Below are 13,145 nucleotides of genomic sequence, written 5' to 3' on the forward strand. Positions count from 1 at the left end.
TTCTGCTACTTTTATTTCTTCAGGAGATATTTGGGAGAACAAGATTTGGTGCTCAGAGTGTGGAAAGAGTTTTCGTAAGGGCAGCTCCCTCACTTCCCATCAAAGAATCCATACAGGAGAGAAACCATATCAGTGCTCAGAGTGTGGAAAGCGCTTCAGTCAGAGTGTAAACCTCACTTCACATCAAAGAATCCATACAGGAGAGAAACCATATCAGTGCTCAGAGTGTGGAAAGTGCTTTACTCACAGTGCAAACCTCACTTCCCATCGAAGAATCCATACTGGAGAGAAACCGTATCAGTGCTCAGAGTGTGGGAAATGCTTCAGTCAGAGTGCAAACCTCACTTCCCATCGACGAATCCATACAGGAGAGAAACGGTATCAGTGCTCAGAGTGTGGAAAGCGCTTCAGTCAGAGTGCAAACCTCACTTCCCATCGACGAATCCATACAGGAGAGAAACGGTATCAGTGCTCAGAGTGTGGAAAGCGCTTCAGTCAGAGTGCAAACCTCACTTCCCATCGACGAATCCATACAGGAGAGAAACGGTATCAGTGCTCAGAGTGTGGAAAGCGCTTCAGTCAGAGTGCAAACCTCACTTCCCATCGACGAATCCATACAGGAGAGAAACGGTATCAGTGCTCAGAGTGTGGAAAGCGCTTCAGTCAGAGTGCAAACCTCACTTCCCATCGACGAATCCATACAGGAGAGAAACGGTATCAGTGCTCAGAGTGTGGAAAGCGCTTCAGTCAGAGTGCAAACCTCACTTCCCATCGACGAATCCATACAGGAGAGAAACGGTATCAGTGCTCAGAGTGTGGAAAGCGCTTCAGTCAGAGTGCAAACCTCACTTCCCATCGACGAATCCATACAGGAGAGAAACGGTATCAGTGCTCAGAGTGTGGAAAGCGCTTCAGTCAGAGTGCAAACCTCACTTCCCATCGACGAATCCATACAGGAGAGAAACGGTATCAGTGCTCAGAGTGTGGAAAGCGCTTCAGTCAGAGTGTAAATCTCACTTCACATCAAAGAATCCATATAAAAACCATTACAGTGCTTGGTGTGTGAAAAAAAGTTTTCATAAGAGAAGCTCCCTCACTTCCCATCAAGGAATCCATACAGGAGAGAAACCATAGTGCTCAGAATGTGGAAAAAGTTTTCATACAAGAAGCTCCCTCACTCCCATCAAAGAATCCATAGAGGAGAGAAACCATATTAGTGCTCAAAGTGTGGAAAGAGTTTCCATGATAGTGGCTCCCTCACTTCCCATCAAAGAATCCATAGAGGAGAGAGACCATATCTGTGCTCTGAGTGTGGAAAGAGTTCTCATAAGAGAAGCTCCCTCACTTCCCATGAAAGAACCCATACAGGAGAGAAATGACATCATTGCTCAGAATGTGGAAAGCGCTTCAGTCGGACTGCAAACCTCACTTCCCATAAAAGAATCCATTCCGGAGAGAAACCACATCAGTGCTGAGAGTGCGGAAAGAGCTTCAGTCAGAGTGCACACCTCACTTCCTATCAAAGAATCCATATAGAAACCATTACAGTGCTCAAAATGTCGACCAAGTTTTAGTGAGTGTAGTTCCCTTACTTCCCATCAACAAACCCTTGCAGCTATAAATACTGTCTTCTACCAGGTCTCAAATGCTTCTGCTAATGGATATTTTCTGCCCTGTTGTTTTAATATGTTTGGATACGTCTACTGGTTTTCATTGGTTTTCATTTGGTAACAACTTTGAGCCTGTCTTCGGATGTCTCGATAATCTCATGTCAGCATCAATAAATAGTGTTATGATTTATTTTAGTGAGAAGCTGTATAAACATTAGGCCCCCACCCCATCTAACAGGCCCTTCTCGAATGTGTTATGTGAAGTCAAGCCCGTTCTGACTTATGGTGACCCTGTGTATGTATGTATGAATGAATGACCTCCACAACCTCATCTCATGAACAGCCTGGTTCAGGTCTTGGAAACTGAGGGCTGTGGCTTCATTACTTCCAGATACAACTAGAAGTGATACCACCTCCTGCCCCCGCCCCCATTTTTGCTCCTGCTGTAGTCCAGCAACAGGGGGCTACAGGTGGGGGTCGGAGACAGTCACCTGTGGCTGGCAATCTGGTAAGCCCAGTGTGTCTTCCACACCATCAGGGTTGGGCAGGGACAGCACACCCTCTAGAGTCCCTCTTGGAGACCTTGGCAGGCCTCAGAGTAGAGAGGGGAGGGGGTAGCTGCACCGCAGGTCCTCCCCTTTTCTTCTGCCCTCCACTGTAGCCAGTTAGCTAGCAAGAGGACTAACCTCTCCTCTCAGGCCTGAATCCCTGGCCCTCAGGAGGGATAGTGCTCTCGGGTATGATGGCCTCCTCCTCTTCCTACCCCCTCTTAGGGTCGTCACACCCTGTAGCACGGAGAAAGGGGCCTAAGCCCAAGCACAGACCACCAGATCAACAGAAGGAGAAGAACTTTATTGGCGCCGGTTCAGTCAGCGAAGCACGCTTTAAACAGACTGAACCCAGAGCAATGCAGGCTCCAGGCTTTTATACTGCAACAAGGTTACACGTCATCAATTACATCACCAGAGTGGAATTTTCCATTGACTAGGCTTACTTTTCCCGCCCAAACCAAACAAGCTCACTTCTGCCCCCTTATGACTGGAACATGAACAGCAACTATCCCCTTATATGGGCAAGGAATAATAAATGCCTACTTCATTCCCCCCTTTCGGTCCTTTCTCTGGGACAGAGAGAGAGACCGACCAACAACATGGCATGGCATTTATTCCTTGCCTGGAGAGTATACAGTAACTAACAGTACTTTTCTTCTTTAACCTGTGGAAGAATTTATGCATTAGTGTTCAACCTGTTCCTTTTAGCAGTAACCAAATATAAAAGTTTAACAGTATCATTGTGAGCTAACATTGCATTAACTGTTTTGGTAGCTACATTCTTAACCAAAGGTATCAAACAAGGGAGAAGTAACAAACCACCAAAGGCTAAAGCTATTAAGAACAATATACGTTTCCAATCTCCAAGTATGTTTCCGAACCAATCTTCAGTATCTATTCCTGTCCAGGTTTGGACTGGGACATGGGCTAAATTACGCATATGTTCTGTAATCTGTTCAATAGCTTTACCATTGTCATCAATCTGTAAACAACAATTTGAAAGGTTAAACTTTCCACAAACTCCTCCTTCAGTTGCTAATAAGAAATCTAAGGCAAGTCGGTTCTGGTAAACAGCAGTGCGAAGTTGTGTGTTGGTTTCGGCTAATACAGACAGAGCCAGGGAAGTTTCATTAGTTATGATTTCTAAAACCGCTTGTAGTCTAATTATTCGATTTAGCATATAAATGGGGGTTCTATAACCATATGTACCATCAGCTGCCCAGGTAGCTGGACCATATACTTGAATAATACGTTCTGGAGGCCATTCATCATCTTTCCAGTTACCTACAGCTAATCCCCGTATTTCTCGCTTTGAGCGTCCTAACTCATCATATACTGGGACTCCTAACCTTTCTCCGACAGTGAGGGGTAGGAGGAAAAAGCTAGGTTTTATAGTACCTAATATACAAGCACCATTCCATGTAAGGGGCAGGGTTGCATAGGCAGCTGAACCACATATCCAGTATAAGGAGTCTGGAGCTCTCCATTCTTTAGAAGTGCTACAGGGGTTGTCCCATAGGACTTGTAAACGACTCATATTAACATAAGGTGGGGCTTGGGTGACATTCGGATTAGCAAAATTAATATAGGCTTTAGGCTGGGTGCCATTACAGAACCATCCTTCTTCACAATCTAGGGCTCCCACTGAAATGTTAAAAGGAGCTCCCTGTCGTATAAAACAAGTATGACCAACTAAGGGATTTTTCAGGATCCATCTACTGGGGCGGTGGATATTATTCCAGGAAAGGTTGAAAGCATGGGAGATATTATTAAGTTCTACCTCTTTGGCCTCCCAGGGCCATTGTTCTCCCATATTGGTACCTCCACAGACATAACAATTCTTAACTGATAGTTCTCCTGCAATTCTTTCAGCAAGATCGATAAATAGATTCTTGGTCACTGGGGGGATTTCTATTACTTTCCCCATTTCTGACCAAAAGGTTGTGTGAATCTTCATTTCAGTGCTTTGGATTTTTGAACTAATAGTTTCTATGACAATGCGTCCGTATGGACTTTTTCGACCACCAATATCTATGCCAACCCCATACATCAGTTTCTTTCTTCCCTGGTTCTCGGATGCTCGGAAATGTAAGCACAAGGGAGTGCAGTGGTTATGGCTGCAAGGGGTTAGACTAGTTCCCTGGGATAACTTAAAGTACGGGTGGGCTTTCCCTCCTCCCACTATTCCACCTTGAGGTCCATCTGAGATATTACCATCATTAGAGACATACCAGACTTGTGCTTCAAGTTCATAAGTTGATGACAGAAACATTTTCCCTTCTTTGGCATAGCTCTGCTCTTTAGCTAGCCCTCCACACGTTTGTCTAATTTCCCCTGCACTATACTTTCGACTTCGAGAGATGGCATGACATATGTCAAAACAGACTTGCATACTTTGACTAGACTGGGAAGTGACATTGGACGCTAAAAGGGAAGAGGTGAAAGTATCAGGACTTGTGTACCATCCACTAATATAAGCATAAACATTAATACGGGCCCGAGTCACATTGGACTGGGGTCGAAAGCACATAAATTTCCCTTGATTTACACAAACACTGTAACTTATGCCCTCATGAGAACATTGGGTAACTACAGACGAAATACAATCAAAGTCAGAATGATAAATGAGGGTTTGTGAGACTTGACCTTCACGAAAAGTGGAAGTAATGCAAGAGGTACAAGCAGGAAACCCCATAACTGGGATGCAGATCATAGAAGGTACAAAAACACAATTTAACAGAAGCATCCACATCTTGGGCCTGTGCGTCGACTAGTCAGCTTCCGGTGTGACTAGAGCAGGGCCTGATGCTCCAACGAAGGTCTGATTTTTCACCCGTGCGCAGGGAGACCGTTTCCGGTAGGTCTCAGCAGGGGTTCTGGAGTCAATCTTCAGCTGTGTCCTCTTGGGGCGTGGGCCCAAGAGAAGCAGAGCTTGCTGGATTACTGGGCACGACACGTCTAAGCTTCACAGTAGTAGGATTAGATCCTGGCTCAGCAGTCCATCTAGTATGGGCAAGCTTCAAATTCGTCCAGTGGATCCAGGGTTTCCTCTCAACGACCTTCACAGCTGTAGGGGAACTGAGTAAAACAGTGAAAGGTCCCTCCCACCTTGGCCCTAAGGGCTCTGGTCTCCAATTTTTAACCCATACTGAATCTCCAGGACTGACATGACACACAGAATCAAACAAGGGAACTGGGAGACAGGCAGAGTAATGTCTTTGGAGTTTCTCAACTTGTCGTCCAAGGGCTTGTAATTCTGCTGAGGTGATTAACTGATGAAACCCATAAGCATCGGTATGAACTCCCATGGTCAGTGGGGGAGGACGGCCAAACATTGCCTCATAAGGAGAAACTGAAGTTCGTTTGGAAGGGAGGCAGTGCAGTCGGAATAACACTAGAGGTAGAATCTTAGGCCATGGCTGTTCAGTCTCTTGGGTGAACTTCCGCAAGGAGGCTTTAAGAGTTCTATTAGCTCGTTCTACTGCTCCTGAACTCTGGGGACGATAGGCACAGTGTAATTTCCAGATGATTCCTAAGGCTTTGGCAACTTGCTGAGTTAATTCAGAGATGAAGGCTGGTCCATTATCAGAGGAAACCCAGGTAGGTAATCCGAATCTTGGAATTAGATCCCTTAACATGGCTCGGGCAACTTCTGAGGCCTTTTCAGTGGCAGTTGGAAACGCTTCTATCCATCCAGTATGCGTACAGACAAACACCAACAGGTAGTGATGACGACCAACTTTTGGCATCTCGGTGAAATCAACAACAAGCGAAGTCATTGGGGCTGGTCCTGGGGTATTGATTCCTGGAGGTCGTCGGGGACCTTCTCTAGGATTGTTTCGGGCACAGGTAACACACTGACGGCACACGAGGTCTGCTAATGCTGTCTTCCGTTCCAGATGAGCCCAGCGGTCTAAGGCTTTAACAAGACTGGAAGATCCATAATGGGTATTAGCATGAAGGGCTTTCATTATTTCATAGCCTAAGGAGGCTGGAATCCAAATTTTTCCTGTTGGCAAGATCCACCAACCTTCCTCATTCTTTTTTGCTGATTGCTGGTCACAGAGGTAGTCTTCATGTTTGGTGTAACGAGGCGTCCAAGCTGAGACTGGAGTGGGGAAGACAGGACAGGCTAAGACTGACGGACTAGGAACTAGAGTGCGGAGACAAAGTTTTCCTTCTGCTGCTTCCTTAGCTGCTTTATCAGCACGACCATTTCCTTCTGCAATTGGGTCAGACTTCCGTTGATGTCCTCGACAGTGGATTATTGCAATCTTAGTTGGCAGATTGATGGCTTCTAGCAGAAGACGAAGATTTGGCCCATATTTGATATCCTTTCCAGCGGCTGTAATAAATCCTCGGTGTTGCCACAGCATTCCATGTGCATGGGCTGCCTTGAAAGCAAACATTGAATCGGTGAATATATTTGCAGCTGCATTCTTGCTTAGATGTAGGGCAACTGTCAGGGCTATTATTTCTGCTAGTTGAGCAGATGTTCCAACGGGTAGAGATTCTGCTTGTATCACCTGATGGTCATCTACAACAGCATAGCCTGCTTTGCGACGTCCTTGAGGGTTGATGAAACTGCTACCATCACAGTACAATATTAAGTCTGGCTGCTGAAGGGGTTGGTCACGAAGGTCAAGACGAGATGCAAACAGCTGGTCAGTGGTTACTAGGCAATCATGCTCAACATCTTCACATGGTACTGGCAACAAGGTGGCTGGATTTATGTTGATGACAGGAGCTAGAGATACACCTGGGTTCTCGAGGAGAACTGCTTGGTACCTGGCCATACGTGAAACTGTCAGATATTTGTGACCACGAGCTTCTAAAATGGTCTTAACTCCGTGTGATACAAACACTGTGAGTGGGGCTCCCCAGGTGAATTTGTTTGCTGCTTCAATAAGTCTACAGCAGGCAGCAACAGCACGTAAGCAAGGGGGCAGACCGGCTTCTACAGCATCCAGGTTTTGGCTAAGGTAGGCCACAGGCCGATTGTGAGTCCCAAGTTTCTGGAGAAGGACACCTAAAGCAACACTTTGCTTCTCATCTACGCAAAGGGAAAAAGGTTTTTCTGGATCTGGCAGTCCTAAGGCAGGAGCCTCAATGAGCCGTTGTTTCAGGGTCCTAAAGGCAACATCTTGATCTGGGCCCCAGACAAAAGGTTCCTGTGTCCCCCCTTTGGTAGCTTCATATAAGGGTTTGGCCAAAAGAGCAAAGGAGGGAATCCATAACCGACAGTAGCTAGCTGCACCTAAGAAGCCTCGTAGCTCTTTGCGACTCTGGGGTAGAGGTATCTGGCACACAGTTTCTTTCCTTGCATTACTGAGAGACCGTTGATTCTTAGAGATTTCAAATCCTAGGAACTGGACTCGAGTTAAGCAGATCTGGGCCTTCTTGAATGAGACTTTATAGCCACAGGCATCAAGGAGACGGAGAAGGTTAAGGGTGCCCTGGGAACATCGATGAGGGTCAGGGGCACAAAGTAACAAGTCATCCACATATTGGATTAAGGTAAGGACCCCTTCTTGGGTGTCAAAGTTCTCTAAGTCTTTACCGAGGGCCTGTCCAAACAATGAAGGAGAATTTTTGTAGCCTTGGGGCAAACGAGTCCAAGTGTACTGACATGGGCTGGAGGCTCCAGGGGCTCTCCATTCGAAGGCAAAGATGTCTCTGGACTGGTGGTGAAGTCCAATACTGAAGAACGCATCTTTCAAATCCAAGACAGTAAACCATGCAGCCGTGGATGGAATCAGAGTCAGGATTGTATAGGGATTTGGCACTACAGGGTGGATAGCTTCTACTTGAGTATTCACTGCCCTCAGGTCTTGGACTGGGCGGTAATCAGGATTCTTGGGGTCTGGAGAAGGCTTAGGTACTGGAAGGATCGGAGTATTCCAGGCAGATTCACAGGGGATCAGGATGCCATCTTTCAGGAGTCTCTGAAAGTGTTTGGTTAACACTCTTCGGGCATCTTCACGAATAGGGTATTGACGCTCTCTCACTGGATTGGCAGTAGGTTTAAGGACCACAACTACAGGAGGTTGGTGTTTAGCAAAGCCTGGGGGATTATCTTCTGCCCATACAGTTGGCACTTCATTTCGGTAGTACAATTTATCCTGCACCTTTTCCTTGTCATAAAAAGCATCTTTATCAGTCTGATACTGGACTTCTTCAGGGTCACCATCAGGGTGTCTTCTAAATCCACATCCCATTAGGACCTCAGGAAGTCGCCACTCTTCTGTAGCATCAACCTCTAAATTACAACACACTAGTGAAGTTTGAGTCTCTGGAGGTAAGGACAGAAGTGCTGAGCCATCCGGAGTATCAAAGGTTATGGAGGCACGCATTTTAGATAAAAGATCTCTCCCAAGCAAATTAATCGGACAGCTGGGATTTAAGAGAAAACGGTGGGTGACCCGGTGACCTCCTAGAGAACAGGTTCTTGATTGGAGGTATGGGAGAGCAAGTTTCTTCCCTGCCATGCCTACAACTGTTAGGCTATCTTTAGTGGGCGGAGCAATGGGTGTCGTTACAATGGATACTTCAGCCCCCGTGTCTAACATGAAATCAACAGGATTTCCTTCAATATTTAAGCGGACCAAGGGCTCCCGAGGGCCACAATTGACAGAGCCCGGTCGCCCCTAATCATCATAGTTCATTCCGGCCATACCAACAAAGCCATCTTCCGACTTCCCTGCAGGGTAGGTGCGGCTGTACCGGCTTTCATTAACTTGCCCTCTTGGAAGGTGGTTAAAGCTCTGTCCTCTTCCTTGGCCTCTAGATCCTCCCCTCCCCCGGAGTCTGGACTGGCGGTTCGGACATTCGTTTTTCCAGTGGCCATCCGCTCTACAGTATGCACATTGGTCCCGGCCTAGGGTTCTAGGACCACGGGGCTCAAGGTTGGATGTTGGGGACGGGCGGTCATACTCATGGCCTTGGATCACTGCTGCTAAAATTGCTGCCTTTCGTCTATGCTTAGCTTCTTCTTCTTTCTTCTCTTCTTTATCTCTATTCACAAAAACCTTCTGGGCCACCTCAATTAATTGGGACACGTTCATCCCTTGGAACCCTTCTAACTTCTGTAATTTGCGTCTAATGTCAGGTGCAGCCTGGCTAACAAAAGATGCATTCACCATTGTACGGTTTGCTTCTTCCTCTGGGTCAAAAGGAGTGTAGAGGCGGTAAGCCTTGTACAGTCTTTCAAGGAAGGTATAGGGTGGCTCAGTTGGCTCTTGAATGACCTCCCTCAATTTAGCCATATTCATGGGCTTCTTTCCTGCTTCCTGGAGACCTAAGAGGATGGCAGTTCGGTATTCCTCTGATCTTCCTCTATCTGCATCTACATTGGGGTCCCAATTTGGGTCTATATCTGGGAAGCGGGCACGAACCCAGTCAGCTGCATTAGGCTGTTGGTCAGCAGGGACTCTGTTTTCAACAGTTTTCTTAGCAGCTGCCATGACTTTCCGCTTCTCTTCTGAAGTTAATAAAGCAGTAAGTAACTGGCTACAATCTCGCCAGGTAGGGGCATGTGTAGCCATAATTGTTGTAAACAGATCTGTCATGGGTCGGGGGTCTTCACTATATGGGGTCGTCTGTGTTCTCCAATTACAGAGATCGACAGTACTGAAAGGAGAATAGACCCATCTCATAATCCCATCCGCTCCTGCTGGAACTTGACGGAGAGGGCAGACTGTTGCTAAATTGCCAGTTTCCTGAGATTTGCCTACAGGCACTTTAAAAGGGTTCATTTCACTGAGTCCTGATGTAGGACTCCAATGAGTGGCGGGGCTCCAGGTCCCTGTTGTCGGATTTTTCTTAAGGACTGTCTTAGGTATGGGAGTGACAGGGGTCTCAGGTTCAGGAGCAGAGGCAGTAGCCAAACAGTCCACTAAGGATGGATAAATGGTGGAGACTGGCACTGAAGGGCTAAGCGCTTCACTGATTTGCAGTTCCTGAAGCTGCTCCTGGGCTGCAAGTTCTTGGGCGGCACGGGCCTGCGCAGTCTGTGATCTAGTCACTCTTGCTTCTGGGGGCGGAGTTGGAAGAGGAGGCGGTGGCAATGGCCCAGCAGAGTATGGTGGGGGCCAATCATCCTCCGGTGGCGGGCAAGTCACTTGGGGGCCTTGGGGCCTGCTTTCTGGGGTATTCAGGGTTGGACAAATTGCTGGCATAGTTCCTGGTGTTGGGCAAACTATAGGCTGGTTGGCTGCTGGGGCAGAGCCCTGTCGGGTTTTAAATCGCTTGGCCTTGGAAGGATTTTTCCTCACATATTCATACCAGCAGTAGACATAATGGAGCTGCTGATCGGAATGGTCCTCTTGGGGATCCGTAGCTGCCAGATAGACTCTGTGTAGCAGAGAGAGATCCATGGAGCCCTCTGGTGGCCATCCCACTGTAAACGCAGGCCAGTTTACCTCACAAAATGTCTGCAGACAGACTGGATTTAAAACTACGCCATGAGTGGCTGTGCCAAAAATTTCTTCAAAGTGCTTGAGCATAAACTGAAGAGGGGTTTTGGGCTTTGCCTGACTCCCTCCCATTTTGAACAGACAAAAGACAGACAGCTGGGTATACAGAGGGTGGGGTAAACAGGGAGAGTGGTAAGGGGTCCACTGCTCCTAGACACATAAAAGGGAGACCTTAACCACAAATGCTTCCACCTGTACCCGACTCAGATGCGATCTCTCGACTGAGAAATGCGAGCTTGAGGTGACCACAATTCAATTTGACTTTCTCCTATTACGGGAGTCCGCCTTTTCACACTCACACACCATGCATTCACTTCAACACAGATCCCACCCTGATCATAGGAAAGCCAAGGCTTTCCTAGCCTGCCTGACAGAAACTGACCCGATAGGAAGGTGATCAAGCTTCCTCTTCCCTTCGACTGAAGGGGACCGATACCGATTAATACTGACCTGACTCTGACCAGACTGGACTCCGGAGTCTTCCCCTGATGTTCTCCTCCTGGCTGAGTTCACTGAGCAAGCGACTTTGGTGAGAACCAGCCCTGGAGAGGAGTGAATGATCGGCTTTTCGAAATCGAAAATGGCGCCTTTGCCGCCAAACAGTCCTCAGTCAGTGCGGTTCTCTTCAAAATCGTGGCTCAGGAGGGCCCCAACAACCCGGCCTTGGTTGGGTGCTCCCCCCTTTCCCGGTCAGGGAACCAGAAATGTAGCACGGAGAAAGGGGCCTAAGCCCAAGCACAGACCACCAGATCAACAGAAGGAGAAGAACTTTATTGGCGCCGGTTCAGTCAGCGAAGCACGCTTTAAACAGACTGAACCCAGAGCAATGCAGGCTCCAGGCTTTTATACTGCAACAAGGTTACACGTCATCAATTACATCACCAGAGTGGAATTTTCCATTGACTAGGCTTACTTTTCCCGCCCAAACCAAACAAGCTCACTTCTGCCCCCTTATGACTGGAACATGAACAGCAACTATCCCCTTATATGGGCAAGGAATAATAAATGCCTACTTCAACCCTCCTGAGTTGATTGGCCGGAGCAGCTGCCAGTCAGGTGCAAATGGGCTATGCCAGCCTCTGGCCTCACCCTCCACTTCCTTTTAATGGCTGCCCTGCCTTCCCCAGCTCACTGCTGCCAGGACATTAAACCTTCAGACCACTGCATACGGTGGGTGTGCCAGTGATGCCATCCGCCTAGAGGGTGGACTTCCCTGTTGCGTCACCCCACAGGGCTGGGGCTGAATTCTGCTGTCTGCAGGACATTGTCAGGCAGGCTGCCCTGGCTGGCCCTCTCCAGGGGTGTCGAGGCTACCTCCAGACGCCAGGTTGGCGTGATGTCAGGCACTCCACTGTTCTCAGTTTGGCTGAGTTTGGTTTGTGATTGGGGCAGGGTACTGGGTGAGCTTCCTTGAAAGTAGCGCAGTTGGGAGCTACAGTGGGGGAAAGCAAGAGACGTGCCAGAGATGGCCCAGGAAATAGGCAGTGTTCCTCATCACCTCTGCCCCCTTGCTGAGGGAGCTACTTGGGTGTTTGATTTCCCTTTAACCTTTATTCTTTGAATTACTATTGGTGAGCTGCCTTAAGCCAACAGGGAAGACGAGGTATAAATACTTTGAGGGGAAAAGAAATATGGAAGATGCAGGCCCCATGGATCTCTCCTCAGTTGCCCCTTTGGCAGGACATGATGCCAGATCGATGAGGAATAAATCTGTCAGAGGGGAAGAAGACTGATTTGACTTGCATGACTGAGACCTGGCTGGATTGAAAGGATGGGGTTTATCTGACCGAGTTCCCTCCTCCTGGGTAGGAGCTCCACTATCAGCTCTGGACTGGAGGCTGTGGAGGAGGAAGGGGATTGATTATCACTTCTCCATCCATCTTTCTGTTTGGGGGAGAGTCGGTGTGGGGGAGTGGTTAGAGTGTGGGACTCGGATTCAAGAGACCCAGGTTCAAATCCCCACTCTGCTGTGGAAGATTGCTGGGTGATCTTGGATCAGTCTCTCTCTCTTGGTCAGCCTAAACTATCTCACAATATCATTGTAAAGTTAAAATAGAGGAGAAGAATGTAAACTCCCACTGGGGAGAACTTTGAGATATCTATATATCTAATAGCGAAGGTGCCCCCTGCGTGCGGATATCTAAATCCGCACATTGGGGGCACCTGGGGGGGCAGGGAGATTTTCCTGCACACTTGGGGCAGTCCCCAGGTGTGCACAAAAATCTAAAAGGTTGAAAAAAGAAACGGGGTGACATTTAAATCCCCCCCAAAGTAAAAGACCCTTTCCTGCGCATGCTCAGGGAACGCTCTGGGAACTGCAGCAGGCTGGCGGTTGGAAGCTGCTCAGGCCTCGCCGCAGGGGGAGGGAGGAGGAGATCAGCAGCAGCAGTGGAAGAGGAGAAGACCGCTGGAGCTGGGGGAAGGGGAAGAAGAAAATCGGCGAGGCCCGGCGGCTTGTGGCTGCCGGGCCTTGTCGCTAGGGGTGGGGGTGGGGAAGGAGACCGGGGGGG

The 13,145-nt window shown here is 48.1% G+C and overlaps 1 pseudogene; it reads left to right on the forward strand.

The window, feature by feature from the left end:
- Positions 1-13,145, forward strand: part of LOC107122598 — a 112,221-nt pseudogene that overhangs the window by 74,659 nt on the left and 24,417 nt on the right.

This window comes from Gekko japonicus, unplaced genomic scaffold, assembly GCF_001447785.1.
Source record: "Gekko japonicus isolate JY-2015 unplaced genomic scaffold, Gekko_japonicus_V1.1 scaffold1563, whole genome shotgun sequence".
In the NCBI taxonomy this organism is placed as follows: Eukaryota; Metazoa; Chordata; class Lepidosauria; order Squamata; family Gekkonidae; genus Gekko; species Gekko japonicus.